Source organism: Hevea brasiliensis, chromosome 5 (genome assembly GCF_030052815.1).
Source record: "Hevea brasiliensis isolate MT/VB/25A 57/8 chromosome 5, ASM3005281v1, whole genome shotgun sequence".
NCBI lineage: Eukaryota > Viridiplantae > Streptophyta > Magnoliopsida > Malpighiales > Euphorbiaceae > Hevea > Hevea brasiliensis.
Window position 1 is genome coordinate 80,341,516 of NC_079497.1, and position 13,842 is coordinate 80,355,357.

Here is a 13,842-nt window from a genome sequence, read left to right on the forward strand (position 1 = left end):
CATGTAATGAGTTCTTGGTAGCAATTGAGATTAGTATTTAGGTATTCTATTTGTTTATTTTTAGTAGAAAAAGAAGTTAGAATGTATAAGGAGAAGTAAGTAACAAGGAAAGAGAATTATTGAAGGTTTGTGCACAACTAACCTTTTCTTCGTTTTTAAACTTATAAATTGCTTGGAATGTGTCTATTTGAATGAGTTTGCTTTGAACAAGTTTACTTTGACTGGAATATGGTTTTTCTCTTACATTTGAGAAATTTGGGTGTTGCCACCTTTATATGGATATTATAAAGAATTTAAATGTGTTTATTGGTTTATAAATGTGATTGCTGAGTGGGAAATTTTTTTGAAACTATTTTGAAACCACAGTTAGCATGACAGCCCTTTTCGGAACTCCCTAGTAGTAACGATTGCTTGGGGTTGATAATTGATATTGATTATGTCTCCCATTAATAAAGGTTAGTGGGGTAAGACTACATGGTACTCATTAGCTAGCTAGCCCTTCCCTCATTAATAACGGTTAGTGAGGTTGAGATTGCTTTGTCGTGGTGTACAACACGGCACTGATCGTGAAATTTTGTGTCATGCCCTGAACTGTGTGTTGATGTTGGCAACACTAATGCTTTGTGAATTGTGATTTATGAAGTGTAATTTCTCATTTGAAATGTTATTCCAATAAATGGCTATTATGAACTTAGAACTATTGTGATGTTTTCATGCTTAAGAAGGATGTGATTTATTATGCTTTGACAAATTGTGTTTTACCTTAAGTTTTGAAATCTTAGTTGTCCACCACTGAGTGATATACTTAACGATAGCTTCTTTATGCTGTCGCAGGTAAGGGAAAGGAGAAGGCTACCGAGTGAGAGACTTGGAAGCAGCATTTTGGTATTGTTTGTGGGTATTTACATTAGGTATACCCTTGTGATTCCTTTGGATGTATTTTCTACTTATATGTATGGATGTACGAACAATCAGCAATTTGTATTAAAAAGTATTACATTACTAAAGTATTTGAGTTTGTATTTTATTTTGAGACTTATGGAAATTTAACCTTTGCAATATTTAGTCTATCATTATTTTCAATGAATGTTTACATTAAATTTTAACTATTCCCATGCAATTTTTTGCAAAAGAATTGATAAGTTAAAAAGCTATGAATTGTTTTAAAATCTCTTGTAGCATAACTAATGGGTTATTGGTAAGTGTAGTTTGGTAATTCATTAGGTATGCTACGGGAACATGTTGTGCCTTCCAAGGGATAAGGTGTGACATTGGAAGTCTTCTTGCTATCTTTAAAAGACCTTCTAGGGCCTTTAGAAGATTCTTCCCTTCCACTTCTGCTTGCTCTCTCCCTGATAATAGGGTTAGTGGGTAATGCTCCAATATTCTCATTCTCAAGTGGGCCATTGGTCAGCTTAGCAGACCTTTTTGAATCTCACATTTTTTAAAGCAAACAAGAAGTGTGGAGCAAACATAAAGTTCATGTGGAGTCATATGAAGACACAGCACATCATCAAACATAGCATACATATAACATACAACATGTAACATACAAGGACTAAACCCACTGGGCAGGTATTTCCCTAACTGTGTTGGTCAACATGCTTCCTTTTCATACTTATCCTATCCCTTTACTAGCACCTATGACCACTCATCTATCTTAGAGCTATGATATAAACTTTATAATAACCCAGCTTGGGGGTCGTTACTATGCTAGGGATTGGGTCAATTTAAGGTTGCTGGAACCTGTAGCATGTAACACCCCTATGTTCGGTAGTGCATTCTACTGTTCCGATGATCAATGTTGGTCTGGATTGCTAGGATGCCTAGAACTACATTTAAATGTTGAGGAGACATAAAATAATGAAATACAAGGAAGGAGAATACAAGAAAAACAAAGGAAAAATAATAGCAATGAAATGTAACCAAGTTAAACGAGCCCAAAACCATAGCGATGGGTGAGAGCACCGGGAAGTTACGGCGTGGACCTTTGACTAGCCCTGGACCATGGAAAACCCTGAAAAATATTTTTAAAACTTAAATAAACGTCTATTGAAGTATAAATGTCATTAGAAATATCAAAGAAAAATTAATTAATTAGTACAAAGAAAAGCGAGAAATCGAGAAAACGACAAAACTCGGTGTTACCGAAAAATCGGGAATGCAACCCGAATAGGGGCATCGTGGTCAATTGACACCCCGAGTTGCTTTTTGACCTAAATGTCTATGAAAAATTAGTAGTGTTAAATTTTGAAAATGCCATAAAAATTAGAAGTTAAATAAATAGAATAAATAATGAGAAATTAGGGAAAATGTGGGGGATTAAGTTGAATCATGAAACTTTGGATTATTAAAATGTCAATTTGGGTTAGTGGGGCACTAAGGGAGTAATATGGACAAAAGTGGACAAGTCCACTATCTCATTTTCTATTCTTCTTCTTCTTTCTTCACTAAGCCGAATTGGAATCCCTCCCAAAACCTCCATTGCCGTCCATGTGTGGAGCTTCATCCACTCAAGATCAAGCCACAATTTCTTCAAGTCTTCTTCATTAAAGTTTGAGTACACACCTTGGGCAGTATTTTAGGAGCAAAAAGGGAGAGACTTGAAGAGGTTTGACAAGCTCCACTTGATGTATATGTCCATTTCCTTCATCATTGCTTTATTAAACTTTGAGTGGATGTTGTGGTGAGTTGTTTTATGGAAGAAATTTTGAGGTTTGATAAATTAATGGTGAAACACCATTTTGGCAGCCATGGGAACTCACCATATGTTGCTTGTTTTCATTTGTAAAGGGTAGTTTAAGATATTGATATAAGTGTTTATGTGTATAGAAATGATTTAGACAATATATACTAAGAGTATTTGTAATGGTGCAATGGGTTTTGGAAGCTTGAAAGCAAATTGAAGGAGATATGTTCAATGGGGATGAATCTGCAACTTTAAAGTTTAGTTGGAAATGTGTTGTTTCATGGTATGGATTGTTGAATTATGTTGTTTATGGTGGCAGCATGTGTATGTGAATAATTGTTGGGATTTAGACATGTAAATGAGGTATGTTCATGTGGTTAAATTATTGTAATTAGACTTTGAAAATTCTGAGTTATAATGTGTATGTTGAGAGTGGTTACAAGCTGCCCAAAATGACCAAAATGTGTTGTTAAGTATGTTAATGGTATGGTACAAACCAGAATTGGCATGAAAGGATTAGCTTGTTAAGTATAGAATGTGTAATTGGTATGTGATGAAGAGTGTGTAGCAAGGCAGTGTATGTTTTAGCTTAGGACCTTAAGTGTGTGACTCCAATTGGTATGAGACCTTAACAGATTAATAGCGTATAAAATAAAGATGTAGAAGAGAGATAACATTAAAACGTGGATATCGGAGTGTAAGTATAAATTAGAGTGAAAGAAGATAAATTAAAGTGAAAGAATGATTTTATTATGGCTTGAGAGAAAAAGGTACAGTCTTAAAGAAGAAGGGTACAAGAATAAATCTCATAGATTCCTTGTAGTTAACTTTGAAGTGCCTTAACTGCCATTATTTCAAGTATTCTATTGATGAACATTCGTGCGTGATAGCTTATTTCCTTTCCTGGTCCCGTATTCCCTTATTTATTTCTCCATTTTCTGATTCTAAGGGCGCCCTTTCAGGTTTTCACCCCTAGATTTTTTTTTAGCTCACTTTTTCAGGGTGCCTTTTCGGGTTTTTACCCTTTACACATTTTACAGAAAGTGCCCTTGCGGGTTTTCGCCCTCTTCCGCACATTTTGCTAGGAGTGCCCTTTTGGGTTTTCACCACTACCTTTTTTTTTTTTAGGTGTAATACCTTTTTATAGCATCTGCATTCATGGGTTTCGGGAATTCTTCGCCATCCATGTGGGTGAAGATCAGGGCCCCACGAGAAAACGCCTTTTTAACCACATAGGGTCCCTTATAAGTTGGTGACCATTTACCCCAGGCATCATTTTGATTTGCAAGCACCTTATTCAGGACCAGATCTCCTAGTTGGAATTCGCGCGAGCGAACGCCTTTGTTAAATGCCCTAGCCATTCTTCTCTGGTATAATTGCCCATGACACGCTGATGCTAGCTTTTTCTCGTCCAGCAAATTCAATTGGTCTAACCTTGACTGGATCCATTCTGACTCATCGATTCCTAATTCTTTCAGAATCCTTAGGGAAGGAATTTCTACATCAATAGGCAAAATAGCTTCCATTCCGTAAACCAGCGAGTATGGAGTTGCCCCAGTTGATGTCCTTACGGAGGTTCAGTATGCATGAAGGGCATCGGGAAGCATATCATGCCAATCTCTGTAGGTGACAGTCATTTTCTGGATGATTCTCTTGAGATTTTTGTTAGCGGTTTCCACTGCTCCATTCATCTGGGGACGGTATGGTGAAGAATTGAGATATCGGATCTTGTATTGGTCGCATAAACTTTGGACCTTCGGACTATTCAAATTCTTGGCATTGTCAGTGACTATCTTACTAGGGAGGCCGTGTCGACAGATGACATTATTTCGGAGAAATTTGAGGAATGTGTTCTACGTGATGTGGGCAGATGATGTCGCTTCGACCCATTTAGAAAAATAGTCAATAGCTACCAAGATGAACCGATGCCCATTGGATGCCTTGGGATTAATGGGACCAATTACGTCGATGCCCCACATTGCAAAAGGCCAAGGTGAGACGAGATTGAACAATTGATGAGGCGGAACGTTTATCAGATCCGCATATATTTGACATTTATAGCACTTCCGAAAGTACTCGATGCAATCTTTCTCCATAGTAGTCCAGAAGTATCCCCGTTTTATGATTTGCTTGGCCATCATATGTCCATTAGCATGGGTTGCACAATTCCCCTCATGAGTCTCGAAAAGGATCTTCCTTGCTTCTATTGCATCTACGCATCTCAACAATTCACCGTTGGAGCTCTTTTTGTACAGAAATTCACCACTGGGAAAGTATCCCAAAGCTAATCTCCTGATCATTCTCCTTTTGTTTCTGCTTGCCCCTGGAGGGTATTCCCTGGTTTTGACATAGACCTGGATATCATAGTACCAAGGCTTACCATTGATTTCTTCCTTGACCATCAAATAGTAAGCTGGCTTACCCCTAGCTTTTATCTGTAATACCTGAGTCATCTACCCTTCTTCCATTTGAGCCACGACAGCCAGAGTGCCTAAGGCATCCGCAAATTGATTCTTGTCCCGACTGAGGTGAGTAAAAGAAATTTCGTCAAATCTCTTGATCAATTCCAAGAGATACTTCTGATATGGGATCAGCTTCGGGTCCTTGGTTTGCCATTCTCCCTTGACTTGATAAATGATCAAGGCCAAATCTCCATATACCTCTAACTTTCTGACTTTCATTTCTATGGCAGCTTGTAAACCCATCACACAGGCTTCGTATTCTACAACATTGTTTGTGCAATCAAATCTTAACTTGATAGCTATCGGGAAGTGTTTTCCGTCGGGGGATATCAACACAACTCCGATCCCATTACTAGACAAGTTGACTGCTCCGTCAAAATACATTTCCCATATGTCAGTTGGCTCCTTTTCCTCACCGTTGACCTCATTAATATGCTTATTGGGGAATTCGAAATCCAAGGCTTCATAATCCTGGATAGGGTTTTCTGTTAGGAGATCAGCGATCACGCTCCCTTTTGCCGCCTTTTTGGTCATATAAACAATATCATATTGAGAGAGTATGACTTGCCATTTTGCTATCCTCTCTGGCACATATGGGTTTTCAAATAAATACTTAGTGGGATCCATCCGAGAGATGAGCCATGTCTTATGATTCAACATATAGTGTTTAAGACAATTCACCATCCAGGCTAACGCGCAACAAGTTTTCTCTAAAAATGAGTACCTGGTCTCGCAATCATTGAATTTTTTGCTCAGGTAATAAATGGCCCTCTCCTTTCGGCCTGTGTCATCATGCTGCCCCAAAACACATCCCATGGAGCTCTGTTGGACTACCATGTATAGAATCAACGGCCTTCCCGTGACTGGAGGAACCATTATCGGCGGGTTTGACAAGTACTGTTTAATTTTCTCGAAAGCCTCTTAACAAACTTCGTCCCATCGAGTAGTATTGTTCTTTCAGTGTAACTTAAAGATGGGCTCAGCTTTAGCAGTGAGGTTGGAAATAAATCTTGAGATGTAGTTCAGCTTCCCTAGGAAGCTACGCACCTCCCTCTCTATTTTTGGGGATTTCATTTCCTGAATGGCTCGAACTTTGTCCGGATCCACTTCTATTCCCTTCTCACTCACTATGAATCCCAACAACTTTCCAGATCTAGCTCTGAACACACATTTGGCTGGGTTCAACTTCAACTGATACTTTCTAAGCCTTTCGAATACTTTCCTCAGCACTTGTACATGGCTTTCTCCCTCCCTGGATTTAATGATCATATCATCCACATACACCTCCACTTCTTTGTGCATCATATCATGGAATAACGTGACCATAGTGCATTGGTAGGTAGCTCCAGCATTCTTTAACCCAAATGGCATGACCCGATAACAGAATACCCCCCACTGAGTGATAAAAACAGTTTTCTCTTTGTCTTCTTCATCCATGGGGATTTGGTTGTACCCGGATGCCCCATCAATACACGAACATCTACCCAATCATGTAGCATTGTCTACTAGCATGTCTATGTGTGGGAGAGGGAAATCATCCTTTAAGCTTGCTTTATTGAGATCCCTGTAATCAACACACACACTGACTCTCCCGTCCTTCTTCATTATTGGGACAACATTAGCTATCCACTGAGGGTACTTGACCACTTTCAAAAATCCAGCATCATACTGCTTTTTGACTTCATCCCTAACCTTAAGCAGGGTGTCGGGACTCATTCTTCTTAACTTCTGCTTTACTGGAATTATCTCGGGAATTAGGGGAATTTTTTGCATCACTATCTGAGGGTCTAAACTGGTCATATCGTCATAGCTCCATGAAAATACATCCAAGAATTGTTTGAGCAAACTGACCATATCTTCTAATTCTCCACTCCCCACAACCTTAAGTTCTCTCCTTATTTCTTCGATGCCTACATTTATGGTGTGCGTTTCATCTCCACAAGGCACTAGGGAAGGTTTATCTCTCTCACCTCTTTATTCTGTAAGTTCTTCTTCAGAATCACTTAAAGTAATGGCAGTTATGGGAGTTTCAAAATTAACATGAGAAATTTCTGAGTCTATTGAATTATTAAGCATTAATTGATGAATGGTCCTGAAGAAACGAAAGTGGAGGATATTATAAAAATGGATTTTGAGAGAAAAAGGAAAAGAGAATTGGATGCTAAATGCGCTATTAATTCATTAACATTCAAATCATAAGAAAAGGGTCCATTTACAGCATTACACTTGTCGCCATGGACGAAGTGATCAAGTGTAGATAACAAAATGTACTTTACTTGAGATTGAGCACAGGAAGGTCTTCTTCTTCCCAATTATCCAGCTCTTGACCCTCAGCAATTGGAGAGATCAAGGCTTCATATAGGGAGTCCAGTTGTATGACATCAACAGATGGTTCTTCGGGTGATTCTTTGCCCTTCTCGGGATTCTCAATGATCGATTTGGCAAAGACATCTGTGAATTTTGGGACAACCTTCATTTTCCTAACTTTCTGGTTAAATATCTGATCCCGAAGCATGTTCCTCCTCCAGAATCGCCCATCCATGAGAGCATCCTCATCATATCCTAGGCCAAAACGGCCGATCTTCTGAATAGCCACTATGGGTTCAACAATTCCCTGCAACGCGCCACCCAATCCCTTGCCTACCTCGTATCCGTTCTTAAGCATCACTTTTGCAACCATAGCTGTAGCCTCTTCATCCCTCAGGATAGTTTCTCGCAACTCTAGAGCCAGGAAAGAACTTTCCAAGGAAGTGATTGTGGCTTGGTGACAAGCATGGCTTCTTCCCCCCTTACAGTGATGATCCTGCCGTCCATGATATATTTAATTCTTTGGTGCAAGGTCGAAGGTACGGCATTTGCCGAATGGATCCAAGGTCTCCCTAGTAGCATGGTGTATGCAGGTTCAATGTCCTTCACTTGGAATGTGACGTTGGAAGTGCATGCCCTGATTTGGAGTCGTAAGTCGATGTCTCCCAGTACCTCCCTCCTTGTGCCGTCAAAGGCTCTTACCACCATGGCACTTTAGCACATGTTTGATCGATCAACAAGTAGCCTTGCCCAGGTGGCATTAGGCAAGACGTTAAGGGCAGATATGTTATCGATTAGAACCTTAGCAACTATGTATCCTTTACACTTGGTTGTCACGTGCAAAGCCTTGGTGTTCTTCAAGCTAGCCGGGTCTATCTCCTCTTCAGAGAAAGTGACGAAACCGGATGCCTGTATTTGCCCAACTATTTTCTCTAATTGCCCCAATGTGATATTGGGGTTTACAAAGGCCTGATCCAGAATCTTTTGTAGGGCTAGGCGATGCACTTTCGAGCTCAAAATTAGTCACAGCAATGAAATTCGAGCAGGTGTTTTCCTCAGTTGCTCGACAACATCGTATTCACTTTGCTTCATTATTTGAAGCAACAGTTCCTCTTATCCACTTGGTCCAGTAGGTTCTCCTTCTCAACTTTCTCGCCCCCCTCTTCCATGCTCTCTTGCGGCTCTCCCATTTTTACTTTCTTTTTTTCCTTTTCCCTATCATCATTATCGTAACATCTCCCACTTCGGGTTATAAATTCTACCTCTTGCTCTGGTGGGGAGGAGTTGCTGGTTGTGATAGGTTTTGGGTTTGATTGGAGAGTAGCATCGCCGGAGGGTCCGATGTAAGTCATTTTGAAGTGCTCGTGGGGAGCAAAGCACGATTTAGGATGGGTCATAGGTGGAGTATAGGTAAGTTTAGGAGTTAATGTACTACTGGATGCTTCTTGAGTGTAGACATAGAGATTGTAGTTCCAAGGCACTGCATGAGTGTTTGTGACTAGGAGCTGAGGCAGGGTTCGGATGACTGTTATTGGTGGTGGTTGTGTTGGTGCATTGGGGGCAGAAAAGGTCAATCTAGGATTGGGGGTGGAGGCATTCTGGCCAAATCTGGCTGTGTTCACTTCGCCCTCTATCTTTGACCTTTTTTGGCATCTCAAAATTTTGAGGGACAGTAAGTTTTGGACCTCTTGCCGGAATCCCTCACAGTCGCACAGCTCATGATCAGCTGCTCCTCCATGGTAGGGGCATCCCGTATCACTTTCTGATCCTGATACCTGAGGGAAAAGGTAACCTTCCCTTACTGTCATTACAAAAATTTCCTCCAAGTGAGGAATCAGTCAATCTACCTCCGTAGTTGACTTTTCATCCTCGGGCTCTATCATGTTCACACTACTGCCCGTACCATGATTGGGCAGGGGGTTCGAAGTGACATTAGGGAGAGAATCGTTTCCTTTAATCTTCAACCACCCATTCCTGATCAGGGCCTATATTCTTCCCCTAAGAGCTTCACAATTATTAGTCGAGTGCTCGAGTACCCCCCCATGATACTCACATCAGGCACTGGCATCATACCACCTAGGGTATGGTGGCTGAATTGGATCAAGTGGGATTGGCACTATCTGATTTATACCGAGGAGCTATCGGTATATTTCACTGAGTGGGAGGGGAAGGGGTGGATCAGGATTTCTCTGTGGTCTAGGATTATTTTGGGGTGGTCTTGATTGAATAGGTTGAGGATGAAGGAACGGAAGCGTGAAAAACACAAGTTTATACCATTGAATTCAAAAATTTTCACCTAGGGTCACATGCACCATGCAAGATTTATTTTTATCTATTTGATTTCAATGATAAACAATATATTAAAACTCTTTTAATATGTTTTTGGATCTGTATTTGCCATTTAAGATTTTAAAATTAATCAGATTAATTTTAGAACCCTAGATTAAATCAAGAACGATTACACTAACCTCTTGATGTCTTTGCAGCGTATGCGCCTTTGAGATTCGTCTTCAGGACACCAGATGTTGTCCCTCTAGCTTGTCCACACCAAGAACACCTATGGCAGCCCTTGAACAGCTTCTAAAGCCTTTTCTATTAATTAGAAATTCAAGTTCTGCCTTTTAAGAGATTAGAGATGTAAACAGGACACTAGAAACAATTTCTAGCGTTCTTAATTCAAGAGATTGATGGCTAATCTCTTTGAATTGATGAGAGATGAAGAGAAATAGCTGGAGAGGCTCAAAGTGGCGTGACAAATGAGAGGAGAGGCTGCTGGTTATTTTTCTTTTCATAACCACACTTAAATAGCTAGGTTAACACATTAAACCCTTGCCACATGTCACCCTTTGATTAGCTCTAGGTTTAAGTGACCCAATCAAATTGTGCCAAGTGTCAAACCTATATTTAATCTTGATTTTAATCATCTTACATGATTAAAAAAAACATTTGGCAAGCTTATGTGTAATCCCATGTGTCACCATCTCATGGTGCCACGTGTCACCATCTCATGGTGCCACGTGTCACACTGCAAAATGACCAAAATGCCCCTGTGTCTTAATTTTGAGTTCTCAACCCAAAATAATTATTTTTCTTCTTCTAATTAATTTATATCAAATATAAATTAATTAATTAATCTCTATTAATTAATTTCTCATTAATTAAATTCATATTTAAACACTTTAAATATAAATTTAACTTATATTATACATCCAATAATCTAGATTTGGTTTCAAGTCATGCTAGGGACTTTGCAATCTAATTGCAAACCAAACCTATTTAATTAATCAATTAAACTCTTTAATTAATTAATTAAATCATATTTAATTAGGTGATAACTTGTGTATGTGTGTGACTTACTAGGCTCATCACTAATTGGCAATGAGAAATGATATCAACTCTTAATATCATCAGAACTCTTTCTTACCATAAATGATTTCTCTAAATCATTTTATGAACCTCATAGACCATGGTTAACACCTAGCATAGCATGCCATGGCCACCCAATTAGTAATAAGATTTACCTTAAATGAACCTATAATCATATGTTACCATGCACTAGAATCTCTGTTACAAAATCCCAACTCAAGTTGAGTCATGGTTTATGTCAAACTCCATTTGCTATGAATATTATGTTCTCTTTTAATTCCAGTTCTTGATTAAAAGATTTTCTCATCGAAACTCTTTTACAATAAATCTATCTGTCTGGCAGGAACTTGAAACATCAAGAACAATTAAATGAACATAGGATTTTATCTCTATTTACTTAGAGGAACAGATTCCATCTTGATCAACACTTACCTCCATATATAACTAGTAGGAGCCAACAGATGCCCATATACCCATACACAGTACAAGTATGAAAGCAGTATCAAACTCAAACTACCTATATACAAGATAACTGTGCTATCTCAGGTCTAAAGATTATATGCACTGATATGATTTATGACAAAACATTGACAAGAGTAAACTCCATGTGCTTGTCATAAGTGTCACTGGTTCGGCCTACTTATCATGTATAAGTGCCTATCATGTTTGTTATATGGCATGAGACTCACCATTCCATCTTATTTATATCTCATATAAATAACTTGGGAACAAACATGAATACAATCTTTCTGGATAAGTCATGTCCTTATTATGAAGTATCCTTGATTGTGAACCTATTTATGATACTTTGTGCTAGAAATATTGTCACTCATATTCTTAACAACTTAAGAATAATATTTCTAACAAAATATCAATGGACCTTTTCTATTACACATAAATATATTATGTAAACGGAAAAGTGGAAATGCCTTTTATTAATAAAATATATACAAAATACATACTAAATGATATGCTCTAGGGCATACTACTAACAATCTCCCACTAGCACTAGAGCCATTCATTACAATACCTTAGACCCATCTTCTCAAGATGCCGGTCTAACTGAACTTGTGACAAAAGCTTAGTGAATGGATCAACTGGATTTTCAGCTGATGTTATTTTTCTGCATGGCTATATCGCCTTTGCCTAACTATTTCTCTGATAATGTGGTAGTGCCTTTCTATGTGTTTGGATTTTGGGTGAGACCTTAGTTCCTTAGCCTGTATGACTGCTCCATTATTGTCACAGTGTAGTGGAACTGCTGACTCAATGGAAGGAACTACTGTAAGTTCTGTCATGAACTTCTTCATCCAAACAGCTTCTTTTGCGAGATCGATGCGAGAATATACTCACCTCTGTAGTGGAATCTCTGATCGTGCTCTGTTTGGAACTCTTCCAACTGACTGCACCTCCATTACAAATGAACACATATCCAGAGGTAGACTTTCTATCATCGATATCTGATTGGAAATCAGAATCAGTATAACCATCCAATTGCAAGTCTCCACCTCCATAAATCAAGAATAAATCCTTAGTTCTTCTCAAGTACTTAAGGATATTCTTGTGACTATCGATGTTCCAAACCTGGATTGGATTGATACCTGCTAGTCAAACTAACAGCATATTCGATATCCGACCTAGTACACAACATTGCATACATTAAACTTCCAATAGCCGAAGCATATGGAATCCTGGCCATCTTATCTCTTTCTTCAGGTGTCTTTGGAGACATCTCTTTAGAAAGGTGGATACCATGTCTCACTGGTAACAATCCTCTCTTGGAATCAAGCATGTTAAACCTCTTTAACACCTTTTCAAAGTATAGACTTTGGGATAAACCAATTATTCTTTTCGCTCTATCTCTATAGATGTGAATCCCAAGAATATAGGTTGCCTCCCCTAAGTCTTTCATGGAGAATGTATTTGACAACCATACCTTTATAGTTGTCAACATACCTGTGTCATTACCCATCAACAATATGTCATCCACATATAAGACAAGGAAAGTGATAGCACTGTCACTAACCTTCTTATATACACATGGCTCATCCTCATTTTTGATAAAACCAAAAGATTTAATGGCTTCATCAAAACGGATGTTCCAACTCCTCGAAGCTTGTTTCAATCCATAAATGGATCGCTTTAGCTTGCATACCTTGGAACCATCTTGGGATTCAAATCCCTTAGGTTGTTCCATGAAAATGTTTTCTTCAATGTATCCATTGAGAAAAGCTGTTTTGACATCCATCTGCCAAATCTCATAATCATAGTATGCAGTTATTGCTAATAAAATCCTAATTGATTTAAGCATGGCAACAGGTGAGAAAGTCTCCTCATAGTCGATTCCTTGCCTTTGGCGAAACCCTTTCGCTACTAGCCTTGCCTTATAGGTCTCTACCTTTCCATCAGAACCAATTTTCTTCTTGAAAACCCATTTGTTCCCTATAGGTATAATACCTTCAGGTGGGTCAACAAGATCCCAAACTTGATTCTTATACATGGAATCAATCTCGGATTTCATAGCATCAATCCATTTTGAAGAGTCTATATCTGATATAGCTTCTTCATAGGTAAGTGGATCATCTCCATGATCTACTTCTTCATGAGTAGACAACTCTTGTTCTTCTTCATGAAGAAAACCATATCTCACTGGTGGGTGAGATACCCTGGTTGTTCTACGAGGAACAGCTGTAGATGTTTCATCAACGGGTATAGGTTGACTAGATGGATCTATATCCATCGATGCATTGGTTGGTCGAATTCTCCAATTCTAACTCTATTTGCCTTCCTTTGCCTCCTTCTTGAACAAACTGTTGTTCAAGAAATGTGGCATCTCTACTTATCACAACCTTTTGTGAAGTAGGCAAATAAAAATAATATCCAAAACTATCTTTTGGATATCCAACAAATCGACCTTTTTCTAATCTGGTCTCCAATTTATCAGTGTTCAGCTCTTTGATATAAGCTGGACAACCCTAAATCTTAACATGCTTAAGACTTGGTTTTCTTCCATGCCAA